Below are 17,017 nucleotides of genomic sequence, written 5' to 3' on the forward strand. Positions count from 1 at the left end.
GTGTAGCAAATATCTGTACAGAATTGTCTTTGCACTATTTCATTGTTTTTAATAAAGAATTAAAGAGACTGCAGTTCAGTCCACTGAACCTGTGGCCTGGCCATTCTTGGAACAGAGACCATCTCTATGGCAAATGCTAAGTACAGAGCACATTGTAAGGACAAAGCAGCAGCCCTGCCCTCGTGGAATTTGTACTACATTAGTGTAGACAGACATTAAATAAGTAAACCCCGAAATAAATATATGAATGTGCCTGGTGTCATTTACACCATTTATCTTAATAGTTATTGTTACGTATTTATTATATGGTTCCAACATGTTTTATTATAGTTCCCAATATCTTCCAATGCCCTAGTCCTCAGTTAAATTACATATTTCATGTGTTTTAGTTTTCTACATTGATTACAATACTTAAATCTGGTGTTTTGCTTTTCTTTTCATTTCCAAATATTCTTTCTTGAATACTTTCTGTCCATCTTTGTAATACAGATATCTTTGTTTCCTGTATTTGAATGACATTTTCTATGGTCTCTCAAGATTCAGTAGAGTTCAGCTACTTTCATATTTCTGAAAACTTTCAAATGCATATTTAATTTGATGTCAACAATGGAAGAAATTAAATAAGTGCCTAGATCATAATTTTATAAATACTGTACTGTATTAAGCTAAAAAGAATGAACCTATATTTAAATCACATGCTGTAGATAGTCAAATTTTAATGTCAGTAATTTAGCAGCATAATTAAATGTTCATAAATGCCTAGAAGCAGTATTGCACTTCTGTTGTCTTCAGGGGTCAGCAGATGACACAGTTCTCCTCCCTGGGCTTTTACATTCAGATATATTTCAAACACCTGCTGGCCCTTCCAAACACTAACGTGGCCTTCCAGACCAATTAGCTGACAGTCCCCAGGCAAGCACTACCTAACTTTCATCTGTTTATCATAGCGTTTATGAACTAGTAACCCAGCTGAGCACTGGAGGAGACCTCTCGAGAACGGGCACGTCGGTACGTGCGTGCTCCATCTATGTCTGATTTTCATGCATATGGCAAGCTGTGATAACTACAAAAAAAGGAAAGAACAGCGCTCTGCGAGGAAAATGGAACCAACTTTCCCCTGAGTAGAGCAGAAGGTATTTTCCATGTTCTGATGTGATTCTCTAACTTCGGATGTTGAACGAAAAAAAGTGAAATAGCTTCTATCCCATCTAGGATTTCCCTACAGGAGACGTTAGTATCTTGTAAAGAACACGTAAACAACTAAATACATAAAAAGTAGAAATAAAAGCCCTAGTAATATTCAGAGTTTAGGAACTTGGACTAAAAATGATAAAGATACACCATACTATTACTAGTCAAAAGGACCTAGCTTGGCAATTATTTCCCGTTTATTATCACAATTGTTTTTTTTTTTAAAGATTTATTTATTTCTTTATTTCTCTCCCCTTACCCCACCCCACCCCACCCCACCCCACCCCACCCCACCCCACCCCACCCTGGTTGTCTGTTCTCTGTGTCCATTTGCTGTGTCGTCGTCTTTGTCTGCTTCTGTTGTCAGCAGCAAGGGAATCTGTGTTTCTTTTTGTTGCGTCATCTTGCTGTGTCAGCTCTCCGTGTGTGCGGCGCCATTCCTGGGCAGGCTGCACTTTCTTTCACGCTGGGCGGCTCTCCTTACGGGGTGCACTCCTTGCATGTGAAGGACACCCTGTGTGTCAGGGCACTCCTTGCGCGCATCAGCACTGCGCATGGGCCAGCTCCACACTGGTGGAGGAGGCCCAGGGTTTGAACCGGGAACCGATGCCCCAACCACTGGGCCAAGTCCGCCGCCACAATTGGTTTTTCTAAGTAGGATAAACATTGGGGCCAATAACAATGAGATCTCCCCTCCCCCATGTGGGTACTGGAAGAAGCCAATGAGAGAGCAGCATTCCTGTTCCCACCCCCACCTTCTCTACACCCACTGGGGTGTAGGAGAGCGGGTTTGCTGTAGCTGAGGGTAGTTAGGTGGAGAAGCCTAGAAAGGGACGGGGCCGCTGCTCTGCGTGCCTTCGCCTCCGGGAGTCGGGTGGAGACGCGTTCCTGCGGCCGCGCCGCCGCCAGGGGGCGTCCTCGCCGGCGGCCTCCCGCACGCCGCGCGCGGGCCGGAAGGGCCCCAGGAGCGCTCAGCAGCCTCCCGCCGCGGGAAGAGGCGGAAAGCCCTGGGCCCCGGGCGCTTGGTGCCATTTGCGTGTTTTCTTTTCGTGTCTGTACCAAGCACATAGGGTCGATTCAGTTCAACTCTGCGATTTGTCTAGGAAGAACCGAGGAGATTTTTAATACGACAGAGGACGTAAAGACCCCGCGGCCACGCGTGCCTTCTCCTGGACCGCCCGTGGGGTGGGTCGGGCCGTCCTGCCCCCAGGACACGCACGCGGCCCTGTGGCGCGGCCCCCCACGGAGAGCTGAGGCTTGCGGGCGCGAGCGCGGGCCCCGTGGAGCAGCGGCGCCGGCCAGGCCCTGACCGCGCAGCCCTGGACGGACGTCGAGACTGCGGCTCCACGAGCGGCGCCGCCAGCTCCCTGGCCCGCGGGGAGCGGGAAAACAAAGGCGTGTGGCTGACACCAAACAAGCACCACCGCGGGGGAGAAGGCCTGCCCGGCGAGGGAGCAGCGGGCACCGAGGCCGTCCACGGCGGCGGTGGCGGGCTGACCTCCACTGTGGCATTGGCGGGCTGACCCCCGCGGTCACCCCGGGCCTCCAGCGGCCCCCGCAGCCTGCAGCGCACACCGCGGCGTCTAGGAAATGGGCTCGACGTGCGTGCTTGACGGGTTCCTCCTCCTGGTTTTCTCTCCCATCTGAACCTCCTCCTTTTGGACCTCCTGGTGGTTAAAAATGCTAACCAGTGGGTAAGGAGAGCAATGCAATCAAGAGCTACACTTTTTGCTTTATGTGACTGCAGTATCGTTTTTTTAAATTAGCATTAATTTTGCTTTTTTTTTTTGCACAGTACTTGTTAATTATTTATTTATGAAGAGAAATTATTCCATAGCGCACATATTCAAGTTACTTAATTCAGGAGCATAGACAGGCCAGTGACCAACCTCCAGGGAACTCAATCCAAAGAAATTCTTTATGTACCAAAATCACTTTGCACTCTGAAAGATACCAGCCTTCCTCATCTCCTCCAAATCTTTCATGGGATCATAGCTTCTGTGGAATTCTGCATATGCCTTTTTTCTTGGTTCAGGCACAGCAAACTTAGAGCTGCAAACCCCAGCGACACAAGAAACGCTCCAACAACATGAGTTCACAGGCGCATGGCCAGAAGGCCTCACCTCTGAGGTTTTGCCAAAGCACTGGAAGGCGTGGGAGTTCCCCTCCTTTGCACCAGTGTCCTTCCTTACGGGCCAAGAAATGGACGGCCTGCTCTCATTTTTAGAAAAAGTTAACACAAGTCAAATTAAAAACAAGATGTAATTTTTAGGGATGTGCAAGAGACTTCCGGTTGCCTGTGTAAATCCTCTTCTCCCCCAGAATCCTGGAGTGGACCCAAGTGAAGAATTATGTTCCCAGTCCCCAGGGCAGACAAAACCACCAGGGACATCGGTAGAAGCCACTTAGGAGGGCTTCTGGGACAGCCGTTTGTCTCCTTTTCTCCTTGCCTTCCCTCTGCTCCCTGCTTGAAGTGTGCCTGTGATGGCCTGAGCCTTGCAGCAATTTTATGGCCTGAGGATAGAATTCATACACTGAGGACAGCAGAGGAAAAAGAAAAAGCTTCAAGCACGGTGACTGTAGAGCTGCCGTTGCCTTTAGTCTTCATTAAGGTAAGAGAATAGAATCTAATTTCTTCAAGTCACTGTAGACAGTTTTGTTTAACCAGAAGCCAGAACAAACTGCTAATGGATTCCAGGAAATGTATAGTATTTTTAGGTTCTCTGGGGCCAGAACCCCCCTTTAACATTTTGCATATGCAGATTTGACTTTCATTCATATTTTCAGGTGTGCAAAGGAAACCGGCCCAATTCCCCATGCTTCCAGACTCCCTGCCGCAGTCCAAGGTCCACACTTGTGCGTGTCATCCTCTAAAGACTCTCATCAGCAGTTTAGTAAAACCTGGGCATGCGCCAATTCTGCTCTGAAACCAGCTGGATGATACAGGACAAGCCATGTGACCTCTCTAAGCGTCGATTTCCTCACTGATAAAGTGAGAATGGTAATGCCTTTCTCTAATAATTGTGCTTAGAATGAAATTAGTATACGTAAAGTAGGTGACACATAGAAAGCTCTTAAGGTAGCAAAATGGGATTATCACCCCCAATTAAATGCTTAATGGGAATTATGAAGAGAATTATTTTTAAACTTTTTTTCACGCAGGGCAGCTCTCCTTACAGGGCACACTCCCTGCGCATGGGGCTCCCCTACATAGGGGACACCCCTGCATGGCACAGCACTCCCTGCACGCGTCAGCACTGCACCTGGGCCAGCTCATCAGCCAGGTCAGGAGAACCTGGGTTTGAACCCTGGACCTCCCATATGGTAGGCAGATGCTTTAGCTGTTTAGCCAAATCTGCCTCCCTATTTTTAAACTTTAATGCATAAAAAGAACTAATTGGAGAGATATATCATACTCCTGAATAGAAAGGTTTAATATGTAAAATTGTTTCCTTCAAGTAACATACGATGCAGCCTCTGCCTGCCAGATAAATAATTACTGCATTTTAACTACCTTCAAATATTGGCGTCTAATCAGATTTTACCATCCTGATAAAACTTCTGTTAGGGTGAGAATATGTGAACAGGCTGTAACTATCCTCAAAAAAATTTTTTTGATGTATAAATTTCATACCATAAAATTCACCCATTGTAAGTGTACAATTCAATTGTATGATTTTAGTAAAGTTGTAGTCATACAACCATCACTACGATCCAATTTTAGAATAAACTCATCAGAGTTTTATTTTGACTCTCATTCCCAGGAGATCCACTTTCTGTCTCTCCTCCTCTGTCTTCTGAGCATCTCCTAGGGTGGAACCCTAACCTAGGTCATCTTTGCCCCTCGCCTCGTTCACTTAGCATAATGATTTTGAGGTTCATCCATGTTTGTAACCATTCTTTTAACTATTCTCTTTAGTTAAAAAAAAAATGAGAAAAATTAAAGGATCCAGAGTAGGGGAACCACCTCTTAAAAAGCCTTATTTTGGGAAAATGCACACGATAATAATAGCTAATATAAATTGTACATTTACTAGGTGCCAGGCACTGTTTTATAGTTGTTTAAAGGTATTAACTCCTTTATCTTCAAGATGTCCCTATGAATATTTTTCTTTTATTACCTCTATTTTATAGAGAAGGAAATGGAAGTACAATGAGAGAGGCTAAGTAATTTGTCCAAAGTCATAATGCTAGTTAATGTTGGAACTGGGATTTGAACCGAAGAAGTCTGCTTTCATAATCAACACCATTAATTCCTGTGCCTGCAGAGTAGGGAGTGTTAATCAAATTATTAGTATTGCATTTGAAACCTTTTCTTAAGATTAGCTTTAGCAATTAAATGAGGTAAAGGAAAATGGCAGTGAACTATCTGGTACGGAGAACATTAAAAAACACATTTAATGGGAGGATTGCATCCAGCATCCAGGTGGAATCTGACCCTCCTCTTGACATAGAGGTGCAATGGACACAACCAATCCAATGTCCACATAGAAGAGGTGGCATTGGATGGGGAAAAGTGGACATGGTGGCTGATGGGTATGGGGAAAGGCAGGAAGAGATGAGAGGTGGAGGCGTCTTCGGGACATGGAGCTGCCCTGGATGGTGCTTCAGAGGTAATCACCGGACATTGTAAATCCTCACAGGGCCCACTTGATGGAATAGAGGAGAGTATGGGCCATGATGTGAACCAATGTATATGAGGTGCAGAGGTGCCCAAAGATGTACTTACCAAATCCAATGGATGTGTCATGATGATGGGAACGAGTGTTGTTGGGGGGGGGGAGAGGGGGAGTGGGGGGGTGGGGTTGAATGGGACCTCACATATATATTTTTAATGTAATATTATTACAAAGTCAATAAAAAATAAAAAAATTAAAAAAAAAAAAACACATTTAAAATCCTTTTTCCCTAGAGGAGAGTGAATGGTAAAAAGTGTAACTACCAATGTTAACTAAGCAAAGCCATCAGATAGGCTTAATGTCACAAGTGACGTTACCAAGTGCAAGTCACAGTGACAGGCTGGGTTTTTGAGACAATGTGAGCCTCTGTAGAATGCATGGATTTAATACTCTGAATGTGTGGCGCTCCTAATTACCTGGACAGGAAAATGCCAGCCCCACAAAGAGAGAAGATTCTCCTCCGAGGAGCTAATGTTATTAAAGAGCCTTTAAGTGTATTTCTATTATGGTGTATTTGGCAGCCATGGAAGTATACATAAGTTATGGAACAAGAAACAAATATCTGGAAACCACCCAACTAAACCAAGAAATTAATTCCCTTGAAACTCCATGTGAGCTACTCCGCCATACTACTCTACTGCCTGCCTGCTGCTCTCAATTGGATGTCACCATTCCCTTGCTTTGTTAAAAACCATATATACTAGTAAGTCTAAACAAAATACTGTTTAATTTTGCTAAAGTCTGACTTTAAATGGTTCCTAAATTTCTGAAACTTGCTTTAAAAAAAATAGAAACTTAACATTGTTTCTAAGATTCCACTCTCAAGCCTGTGTCAATAGTCTTGCATTTTTTTACCTGTACTTCAACAGTGGGTATTTGGATTTCCAGCTTTTTGCTGACATTATCAGTGTTTCTATAAACATGCTTGTTTGTGTCCAGTGGTCTGTGATTGCATCACTTTCCTCTAGGGCAGTGGTTCTGAAGTTTAGCTATACATGTTAGAATCATATAAATAGGGAAGCAGACTTGGCCTAATGGATAGGGCGTCCATCTATCTCATGGGAGGTCCACAGTTCAAACCCCAGCCCTCCTTGACCCATGTGGAGCTGGCCCACGCGCAGTGCTGATGTGTACAAGGAGTGCCGTGCAATGCAACCCCCGCGCAAGGAGTGCGCCCCATAAGGAGAGCCACTCAGCACGAAAGAAAGTGCAGCCTGCCCAGGAATGGTACCGCACACACGGAGAGCTGATGCCGCAAGATGACGCAACAAAGAGTGACAGATTCCCGTGCCGCTGATAACAACAGAAATGGATAAAGAACACGCAGCAAATGGACACAGAGAACAGACAACTGGGGCAAGGAGTGGGGGAGGGAAGGGGAGAGAAATAAATAAATCTTAAAAAAAAAATCACATAAATAGGTTTAAAAAAAATTATTCCCCATGACCTAGAAATTTATGTTTAATAGCCACCATGGATGAAGATAATGCTCTAGGGCATACGCCTAGAGGAAGAATTGCTGATTCAGAGGCTGTGATGGTTTGAAGCTGGATGGACCCCAGAAAAGTATGTTCTTAAAGCTAATCCGTTCCTGTGGGTGAGAACTTACTGTAAGTAGGGACTTGTATTAGGTTACATCAGAACAGGCATGGCCTAGGGTGGGTCTTAGTCCTCCTACAGGGATCCTTTATAAACGGGAAGGATAGGCAGTGAGAGAAAGGTGGAAGAGCCATGGGAGCAAGACGCTGAAAGCAACAAAACCTGGGAAGGGAGGGACCAGCAGACACCACCATGTGCCTTGCCTTGTGTATTGGTCAACCAAAGCGGTGCTGATCAAAATACCAGAACTCTGCTGAGTGTTATAAAGGGTACTTATTTGGGGCAGGAGCTTACAGACACCAGGCCATAAAGCATAAGTTACTTCCCTCACCAAAGTCTGTTTGGAGCAAGATGGCTGCCGACATCTGTGAGGGTTCAGGCTTCCTGGGTTCCTACGTTCCTGGGGCTTGCTTACTCTGGGTTCAAGATTCCTTTCTTCCTGGTGCTGGCTTCTCTTTCCTCTGGGTGCTGACTTCCCAGTCTTCAGCATCAAACTCTAACATCAGAAGTCCCGGTATCAAAAGCTCCAACTCTGTCCTTTGCCTTTTATCTGTGAGTCTCCACCCACCAAGGGGTGGGGACTGGGTGGGGACTCCACGCCCTAATGATAACTCAGTCATGCCCAGGTACAGGTCAGATTACAAACATAATCCAGTATTTCTTTTTGGAATTCATCAGTTATATCAAACTGCTACACCATGTGACAGAGGCATCCAGGGTCACAGGCAACTGGTCTTTGGGAAGAAAGCATCGCCTTGATAATGCCTTGACTGGGACATTTTCACGGCTTCAATACTGTAAGGTTGTAAGCTAATAAATCCACATTGTAAAAGCCAACCTATTTCTGGTATATTGCTTTGGGTCACATAGCAGACTAGAAAAGAGGACATTGGCATCCTTAACTTACATGAAATTGCCTGAGAGTGTTCCTAATCCAGAGTGCCTAATTAGGCCCTCCCACCAACATCCTCATCAGCTGTTGATATTGTCACACCACAATTTTTGCTAACTCAGAGAACATAAAATGGCTTCTCACTGTGCCCTTCGTTTGTATTTCCCTGGTTACTGATAAGACTGAACCCCTTTTCACATGCTTACTCTGCAGCCCATAATTCTCTTCAATGTAATCGTCTCCCTTTTTCTGCTGAGTTGACTCTCCCCACTGGCCAGAGGAGCTCCATGTATACCTTGGGCACTAATCCTTTGTCCATTATTATTCAAAATATTTTCTCCAAGCTTGTGTCTTTTCACACATGCCTTTAATAAAATTCATCACACTTCATAGCTTATCAAAAACCTTTCCTTTATGGTATCTTTCATAAATTAAAAAACCCTCCCCTACTCTGAGGTCCTATATTCTCATTTTCCTCTAAAAGCTTTGATGTTTTGCTTTTCACTTTTAAATCCTTAATGCATTTTTTATTTGTATATGGTGTGAAATAAGAATTCCATTTCATTTTTTCCCACTTGAGCAACTTCGTTCCTGTTTATTAGACCCCTGTCTTTTTCCTAGATCCTGTAATGCCAACTCTTTCATATACTGAATTTCCACAGATGTGTGACTCTGTCTTCGGTTCTGTTGGTCAATCTGTTTCTCTCGGCAACAATACTAGTGTCTTAATTATTACAGCCTTATAGTAAGCCTTTATTATCATCCTTCCACTATATGCTGTCCCTTTGAGAAAAGTTCTTTAGATATTTTGAGGTGAGCAGTTGTTTCGACAGTGTTGCTGTCACTTGGCCATTTAGTTAAAATTCACTCTTACTTTATAAATACATGAGGAATAAAAAAATAGAAGTGCTGATGCTACTGAGGATAATGTTGAAGCAAAGATGAAATCAGTATCTGTGCCAAAAGTATCAATTACTCAGACTCTATTTATTAAATTGACAATGAAGGGACGTGTATGAAATTTTGGAACTATATTATTGGAAACTATCAAAAAGCAAGGTGTAGGGTTAGAGGAAATGAAGTAATGCAACTTGTCGCTTAAGTATGAACAAATACATTTTCCAATAATCCAAATAGCAGGTGAAATTCAGAGTATGTGGAGTTGTTAATTGGGAAACAGCTTTCTACACATTTCTTTGATAACAAGATTGCTTTATAAAAACATTTTTTTAAAAATCAAGTCAATTACTACTTGAGCTTTAAAACTCAGTTCAAAAATTACTTCTTCATAATCTTCACCCACTGCATCAAGTGTTGGTTTGCTTCTCTACTTCTATAGCATGCACTTCCCTATTGACAAGTAATTATGTTGTTGTATTATTGTCCACTACAATGTAAGATCATAAAAATGAGGGAAACTTCCTCTCTCTAGTCCTGCTACTTGGCACATAATAGGTGCTTAAGGATTTATTTACTACATACATGACTGAAAATTAGTTTAAGAATCTAATTTCTTTACATTTGTCCACGCCCTTATATAATACATTGTTATACAATGGATTTCAGATAAATATATACAGAACTTGACACTGAAATGCAAAAAAAAAAAAAGTGTTCCTTGGGAAGAAGGAGAAGTTAAAGAAATAAAGAATATACCTCTCAATTAAAATTGGCTTTCACCTAGAGGAAAGGCAAGTAAGACAGCTTTAATACAGTAGGTTCTATTTAATAGAAAAAGAGATTCAACAGGGAAAACTCCAAATTATGGTCAAACGGAAGCTGAAAAAGGAGCCTGAAGCAATCTCTGCCCCTGGGAGATGAGCAGCTCGCCTGGGGGTACCTGGAAAGCTAACCCTGCTTTCTTCGCTAGTGGCACCTGAAACATCACCCCCAGACCACAGTCCCACAGTAAGTCAGAGCAGAGATTGAGAAACCACCAACAGGCTGTGTGGTAAGCAAAAAAGCTTTGGCTAGGTCTGACATTTCAGATATTTTAGCCTGTCTCTAATTCCCTTTTATGTCACATCATGAGAAATAGATTCAACAAAAAACCAAAAGGGCACAGAACCAATAAATCTGAGAACTGGAGAATCCCTGTGTAGCAGTTTGACACGGTTATGAATTCCAAAAATGGATACTGGATTATGTTTGTAATCTCTCTGTACCTGGGCATGATTGAGTTATGATTAGGGCTTTGATTGGGCCACATCATTAGGGCATTGAGTCCCCACCCCTTAGTGGGTAGGGACTCACAGATAAAAGCCATGGCAAAGGACAGAGTTGAGGGATTTTGATGTTGGAGTTTGATGCTGAAGCCTTAAGCTGGAGCCCCGGGAAATAAGCTCACAGAAGAAAGAGAAACAAGCTCCAGGAAGAGAGGAACCCTGAGCCCAGGAAGAAGCAAGACCCTGGAAGTGTCAGACGTCAGCAGCCATCTTGCTTCAACACATGAAAATAGACTTTGATGAGGGAAGGGACTTCTACTTTATGGCCTGGTATCTGTAAGCACCCATGCCAAATAAATACCCTTCATAAAAACCAATCAATTTCTGGTATTTTGCGTCAGCACCCCTTTGGCTGAGTAATACACCCTGTTACAAGTATCTTTCATTTTACTCAAGTCCCTATCAAAAAGTATAATTTAAATCAACAAAAAGAGTGGACCTTTAGACAAATATTCCTGAAAGGGATTTCCAGGAAATACTAGGGTATTTATAACACTTCCCCTTTGTGGCATTTGCAAAGGGAGGAAAGATTAAAACAGAGAAAGACAAGGGTTTGAGGCAGGGGACTGCGAGAAGGAGGGGAAGCCACGGAGGGAGAGGGGTGCCGAGAGAGGGGGCCTATTTTGAGAGGGAGGGGCCGAGGATAGGTCAAGTGGAAGAGAGGAGAGAGGGAGAGGCAGAGGTAGACAGTTTAAAAGAAGTTGAGAAGAAAGAGATTGAGAGAGTTTCAGAAAGAGAGGGCCAAAAACAGAGAAAGGGAGTGCTTCCAAGAGAGAAAAAGAGGTTGAGAGAGTGTAAAAAGATCGAGAGGAGAGAAAAGGAAAGGTATTTTTAAATACCATCACGAAATATATTTTGCTCATACTTCCCTTCCAGTTTTCAAATGAAGCTTAATTAGACAAATATGCAAATAATTTCAGTGAAGTCAGCTATTTCTGTCCTTAATTAGGGAAAGAAACCTTTTGGCAACACAGAGCTCTTCAAAGAGCTAAGGGGTCATAATTTAGGTATATAAGTGTTTTTGGCTTTAATAATTTGGGACAAAATTTTTACGAAGAGCTCTTAGATTATGCTTATTAGGCTAAGTCATGTGTCAAATTTTCAACTCTTTCATGTAGAGAAATGGCAGTTTCATACGGTTCAGCCTTTTGACCTAATTGCGATGCTGAATGTTACCGGCAGAAGAGCCCTGAGCTACGTACGTGCCTGTGGGTGCCTCTAGTGCTCATGTGACCTCCTCACACCCAGGGACCCTCTCCCTGGGTCGTATGGGGCCTACCTAAAGCTCCAGGTCCTCCCTTTCTGAATGTTGTAGTCTTGGACCCAAATGATAAATTTTGCTGGAAATGTGTAAAATAAAAAAAGTTGCCCTCAACCTCCTCAAATTCCGTCCTGGTGTCGGACTTCGGCATCTGTTCTTACGGCTGAGGGGCCTCCCTCAGTTCCTTACCCCCTGATTCTTAGCTCAGTGTTGAGACTGTTTGCAAATTTGGTTTCAGATAAAGTAAGTGCTTTATAAACAATGGAAATACCTTAAGAAGTTCCCTCTGCAGTTTTTCAGAATCAGTTGATGTGCCTGATAATCTCTTGAAAGTCCATTGCTCACTGAGCTTGTGAAACCCGCAGGGGCTTATCCTGTCGATGTGGGAGGAAAATCAAGTGTTTTACAGACTGAACATTTCCCTTCATATCTTCCTCCAACCTAGGAAAGACAGCCAGCACGTACATGATGGTACTCAAATACGCGACGCGCAAACGGGAAGCGAGATGGGGCTTTATTCAGACCTCGGTTCCCAGGAGGCGTGAGCCGACATCGATTTCTGGATCTGGCGTTTAATACGGAGCGTCCACCAGCCTCACACCCAACCTCCCCAGTGACGAGGGTGGGGAAGGGACGGGAGATTTTCCAGAAGTGACGAGAGACTTGTTTTTCGGGTCCATTTTCCCACTTACAAACAGGTCCCTGGCTACTTCGGGGTCACGCTGCCCCCCGGTGACAGAGGAGATCCAGCCCCTGTAGGAAGAATCTCTGGTGTAGACGGCCGGAGCGGCGGGAGGGCAGTTTCTGCTGCCCCAGCTCAGGAGGCTGACAAGCTTGTACTGCCCATCGAGAGGGCACTGCAGCGGTTCTCCCTGCAGTCAGCACAGAGAGTGTTCTCCTAGCGGCAGGATTCATGGCTTAAGCTGACGCCTACTGCAGAAGATGCTCAGGTGGAGCCAAGCCCCAGTGCCATCCTGCTGGTTTCTCTTCTTACGGCAGCCCAGGTGGCTGCTGCAGGTGCAGTGCCGAGAAATGAGTTTAGGGAAGCGGATTTGGCTCAACGGATTGAGCGTCCACCTACCATATGGGAGGTCCAGGGTTCAAACCCCAGGCCTCCTTGACCCGTGTGGGGCTGGCCCATGTGCAGTGCTGATGTGCGCAAGGAGTGCCGTGCCACGCAGGGGTGTCCCCCACGTAGGGGAGCCCCACGCACAAGGAGTGCACCCCTCAAGGAGAGCTGCCCCATGCAAAAAAAAAAAAAAAAAAGCACAGCCTGCCCGGAGTGGCGCTGCACACACAGAGAGCTGATGCAGCAAGATGATGCAACAAACAGACACAGATTCCCAGTGCTGCTGACATATCGAATGGACACAGAAAGCAGACAACAGGTGTGTGGGTGGGGGAGTGATGGGGAGAGAGAAAAAAAAGTATAGACATTAAAAAAAAAGAGAAATGAGTTTAGTGGAAATTCATTTGATGCTGATGGTACACCAGGCCTTGCAAAAAAATTCTAACCTCTATTAATAAACAATGGCTAAATGAAGATTTTGAGTTCCATGAAAACTTATTATTTTTGATGCTCTTAAAGTAGATATTATGAGTCTACTTCTACACAGCTATGAAGTTCAACCCTAAGAAATTACCATTTTTGTAGCTCTAACACAATTGAATATGATCAAATTCACATATTTCAACCAATAGATGAGCTAGTAATTCCTTTAAGAATTGAGTCCACTTTGTCAAATTAACAATCACAGTTCATTCATTTTTATAGCATCACCTTAGCAGTACCTTTGTTCTTCTCACCTTCCGTTTTTTAAAATAGTATGAGTTATATCTCTTTATAGTAAGCAAACATCCAATCACCAGACCCATGGGGCCGAAGGTCCCAGGCCCACCACTGGAATCATTGAATTACCACGCAAGAGGCGGATCCTGCAACCCGGCACATATACTGGTGCTTTCAACATCTGCTCTCCAGGTGCTGCAATGAGATGAACTGCTGCCCAGCAGGACCTGTGCCTGCTGGGCAGGTTTAGCAGAGAGATCCTCTAGCAGAAAAGTGATAAAACTCCTTTTACCTAGGCATGTACTTACAAAGAATAAAACGGAACAGCCCCTCCTGGACTCCAGCTGTTCCACTTCACCCATCCCCTCTCAGGACTGTAATGATACTGTTAGGTTTTGTTACAAATTAGTATTATAAGTACACGTTGGATTGTATAGCAGAAATACCAAAAAATATTTTATATGGATTATTTTCTATTTACCACTGTCCTGAGTGATAGAAAAGAAAGAAAATGAAGGCGTACACTCAAATCAGTCACTGATGAAGCAAAAGATACTATTCATTTTTAAAAAGTGCACAGTCTATACTTTATTCCATTGGTTTCACAGTGCTATCCTTATTCTGACTTGTTTTTTTGCTGAACAGATATCACATTGCAGAGCCCAAACTGTCTAAAGGCTGACCATTGAAATTGCATTTCTGATTTACTCCCCAGTTTACTGGATATTTACAATTTGTTAAGTGAGGTGTAGAATATTGTGGAAGTGAAACCAAAGTCATGGGTTTGATTTTTATATGGGCTAGTTATTTTCACATATTTCCATCCTTTTGGCATTGATACCAGTCAATCAGTTCCCAAAAATGCCTCCCATCTTTAGCAATAGTCTCATACCTTCAAATATGTGCTCACTGAAGTTTTCACTTCTACACTACTGTGAAAACAATTGTGTGTGTGTATGCTGTTTGCAGTGCAATGGGGTGTAGTTATTTGAGACATACAAATATTAGGTAAAGAAACTCACTAGATATTTCTCAATGCAACTTTTTTCTAGCATCAGTGAACTAGAATTAATGTATAATATAACCAAAAACCCAAGAAGTCACTTTTAAGTCCATAATTATAAGTACTCTTCTCCACTGTCACTTCTATTTAAAAAAGAAGAAAATGGCAAATGAGTGAACAGTACCTTTTTTCTTTTTTGTAGGTACGGGGGGCCGGGGATTGAACCTGGGACTTTGTCTATGGAAAGGCAGTGCTCAACCATTGAGCCATATTGGCTCCCCTGAGTTGGTTTTTTTGTTTGTTTTGCTTGTGTTTTGCTTTTTGTTTCTTCAGAAGGCACCAGGAACAGAACCCAGGACCTCCCATGTGGGAGGCAGGCGATCAATCACCTGAGCCACATCCGCTCCCTGAACAGTACATTTTTTAGAAAACATTTATTTTATTTACTCATCTTCTCTCCCCCTCATTGTTTGTGGTCACTGTCTGCTCTCTGTCTTCTCTTTAGGAGGCACTGGGAACCAAACCCGGGACCTCCCATGTGGAAGTGAGGTGCTCAATCACCTGAGCCACATCAGCTCCCTGGTTCCCTGGTTTGTTGTGTCTCTCACTGTCTTTCCTCTTTATGTCTCTTTTGTTGCATCATCTTGTTACATCAGTTCACCACACCTGTCTGCCCCACCAACTCGCCTTCTCCAGGAGGCACTGGGAACCAAAACCAGGACCTCCTATGTGGTAGGTGGAAGCCCAATCATTTGAGCCACATCCACTCCCTGAACAGTACATTTTGACTTCAAATATATTCATTTGGATTCTAATCTTGGAAGAGGAGGCCAATATACTCACGGTGTGATTCAGTTGCTCTCTATCCAGCAGTTATAAGTGTGGAAAAGGAATCTATTTCATCTTCTTTCCCTGGCAAACATATTGGAGATACAAATTTTCCTAATGAAAAGGGTGAGAAAGAAAGAGAAAGGCATGGGATTGATAGCAACATTGTGTACATTATTTGCTTTTCAGTGATGGCTCTAAAAGAAATATCTACTTTGACCTGACATTACTCTTTTTTCACCTTGTACTTTAATAAGTCAGTCTTCTAGAAGACACTACCTGGGAATTACTCAGAGGGATCATCCCAACTGACATGCCATCAGTTTGCCCTGAGTATTTTTTTTTTAATTTCTCTTCCCTTCCCGCTCCCCACCCCCATTGTCTGCTCTCTGTGTCTATTTGCTGTGTGTTCTTCTGTGTCTGCTTGCATTCTTGCCAGTGGCACCAGGAATTTGTCTCTTTTGTTGCATCATCTTGCTGCGTGAGCTCTCTGTGTGTGTGGTGCCACTCCTGGGCAGGCTGCGCTTTTGTCATGTGGGGTGGTTCTCCTTGCAGGGTGCACTTCTTGGCGTGGGGCTCCCCTACACAGGGGACACCCTGCATAGCATGGCACTCCTTGCACGCATCAGCACTGCATGTGGGTCAGCTCACCACATGGGTCAGGAGGCCCTGGCTTTGAACCCTGGACCTCCCTTATGGTAGGCGGATGCTCTATCAGTTGAGCCAAATCCGCTTCCCTGCCCTGCCTATTACTACATCCTCCTAGGCTATCAGAAAACATGACCTGCCCTGAGATATGCACTTGTTGGTTTTTCAGCCATAGCCATCTTTTCTACACTATCTCTGACCTTTTGTCCATGTGCTTCCAGGTAAGCAGAGAAAAGCAAAATTTTCTTCCTCCTTCAACTGAATTTTATGAGGAATGGGAGGAAAACCATATTTGTAATACTTTGAACATTTTATATAAGTATTTTTATATCTAATTCTATCTTCACAGGTGTATTATACAAATATACTGATAAATCACATATTTAAATATGTATGTGTGTATACACACATGCACACACTGAATGCAGTGCTCCTGGGTTTTCGATCTATTTCACTTCATTTCTTCCAGACTTTTCCACACAAATGCTTCCACATGTATGCTATCCTAGGTAATTTCAATACTTTATTTTTTATTTTTACTGCTATGTCAATCACATCCCATAAAACTCTTTGTCACCGGTCTATTCTTCTCCATCTCAACTCTCTACATATGTGCTAACTCATTCCAAAATCTTATGCTATGTTGCCTTCACAGATAATCAGGCTAAGCCATATCTCTTTGTATCAAAACAGTTCCCCCTCTACCAACATATTATAGTTATTAATTAGCCACTTTACTTATTCTGATTTTTTCATTTAATAGATTATGATCTTTCATATCATTGTATATACATCTACTACATTATTCTTTTTAATAGGACATAGTATTCAGGTATTGATTGTACCATAATTACTTAATCTTACTGGAGAATTAAATCGTATTTCCATTTTCTTCTCCAATA

At 43.3% G+C, this 17,017-nt stretch overlaps 1 long non-coding RNA gene across 3 annotated transcripts; it reads left to right on the forward strand.

Moving 5' to 3' along the window:
- Positions 1 to 2,117: 2,117 nt before the first annotated feature.
- On the forward strand, positions 2,118 to 13,390 carry LOC131274819 (uncharacterized). 3 transcript variants are annotated; one of them, XR_011646685.1, is made up of 4 exons: positions 2,137 to 3,803; positions 3,979 to 4,192; positions 7,339 to 7,436; positions 12,293 to 13,390. It is a non-coding gene; the product is annotated as an uncharacterized lncRNA (long non-coding RNA). The 3 variants fall into 3 exon arrangements; XR_009182121.2 differs by lacking the exon at positions 7,339 to 7,436 and having other exon boundaries at positions 2,126 to 3,803; XR_011646684.1 differs by lacking the exons at positions 7,339 to 7,436; positions 12,293 to 13,390 and having other exon boundaries at positions 2,118 to 3,803; positions 3,979 to 4,936.
- The last annotated feature ends 3,627 nt before the right edge of the window (positions 13,391 to 17,017 follow it).

This window comes from Dasypus novemcinctus, chromosome 20, assembly GCF_030445035.2.
Source record: "Dasypus novemcinctus isolate mDasNov1 chromosome 20, mDasNov1.1.hap2, whole genome shotgun sequence".
In the NCBI taxonomy this organism is placed as follows: Eukaryota; Metazoa; Chordata; class Mammalia; order Cingulata; family Dasypodidae; genus Dasypus; species Dasypus novemcinctus.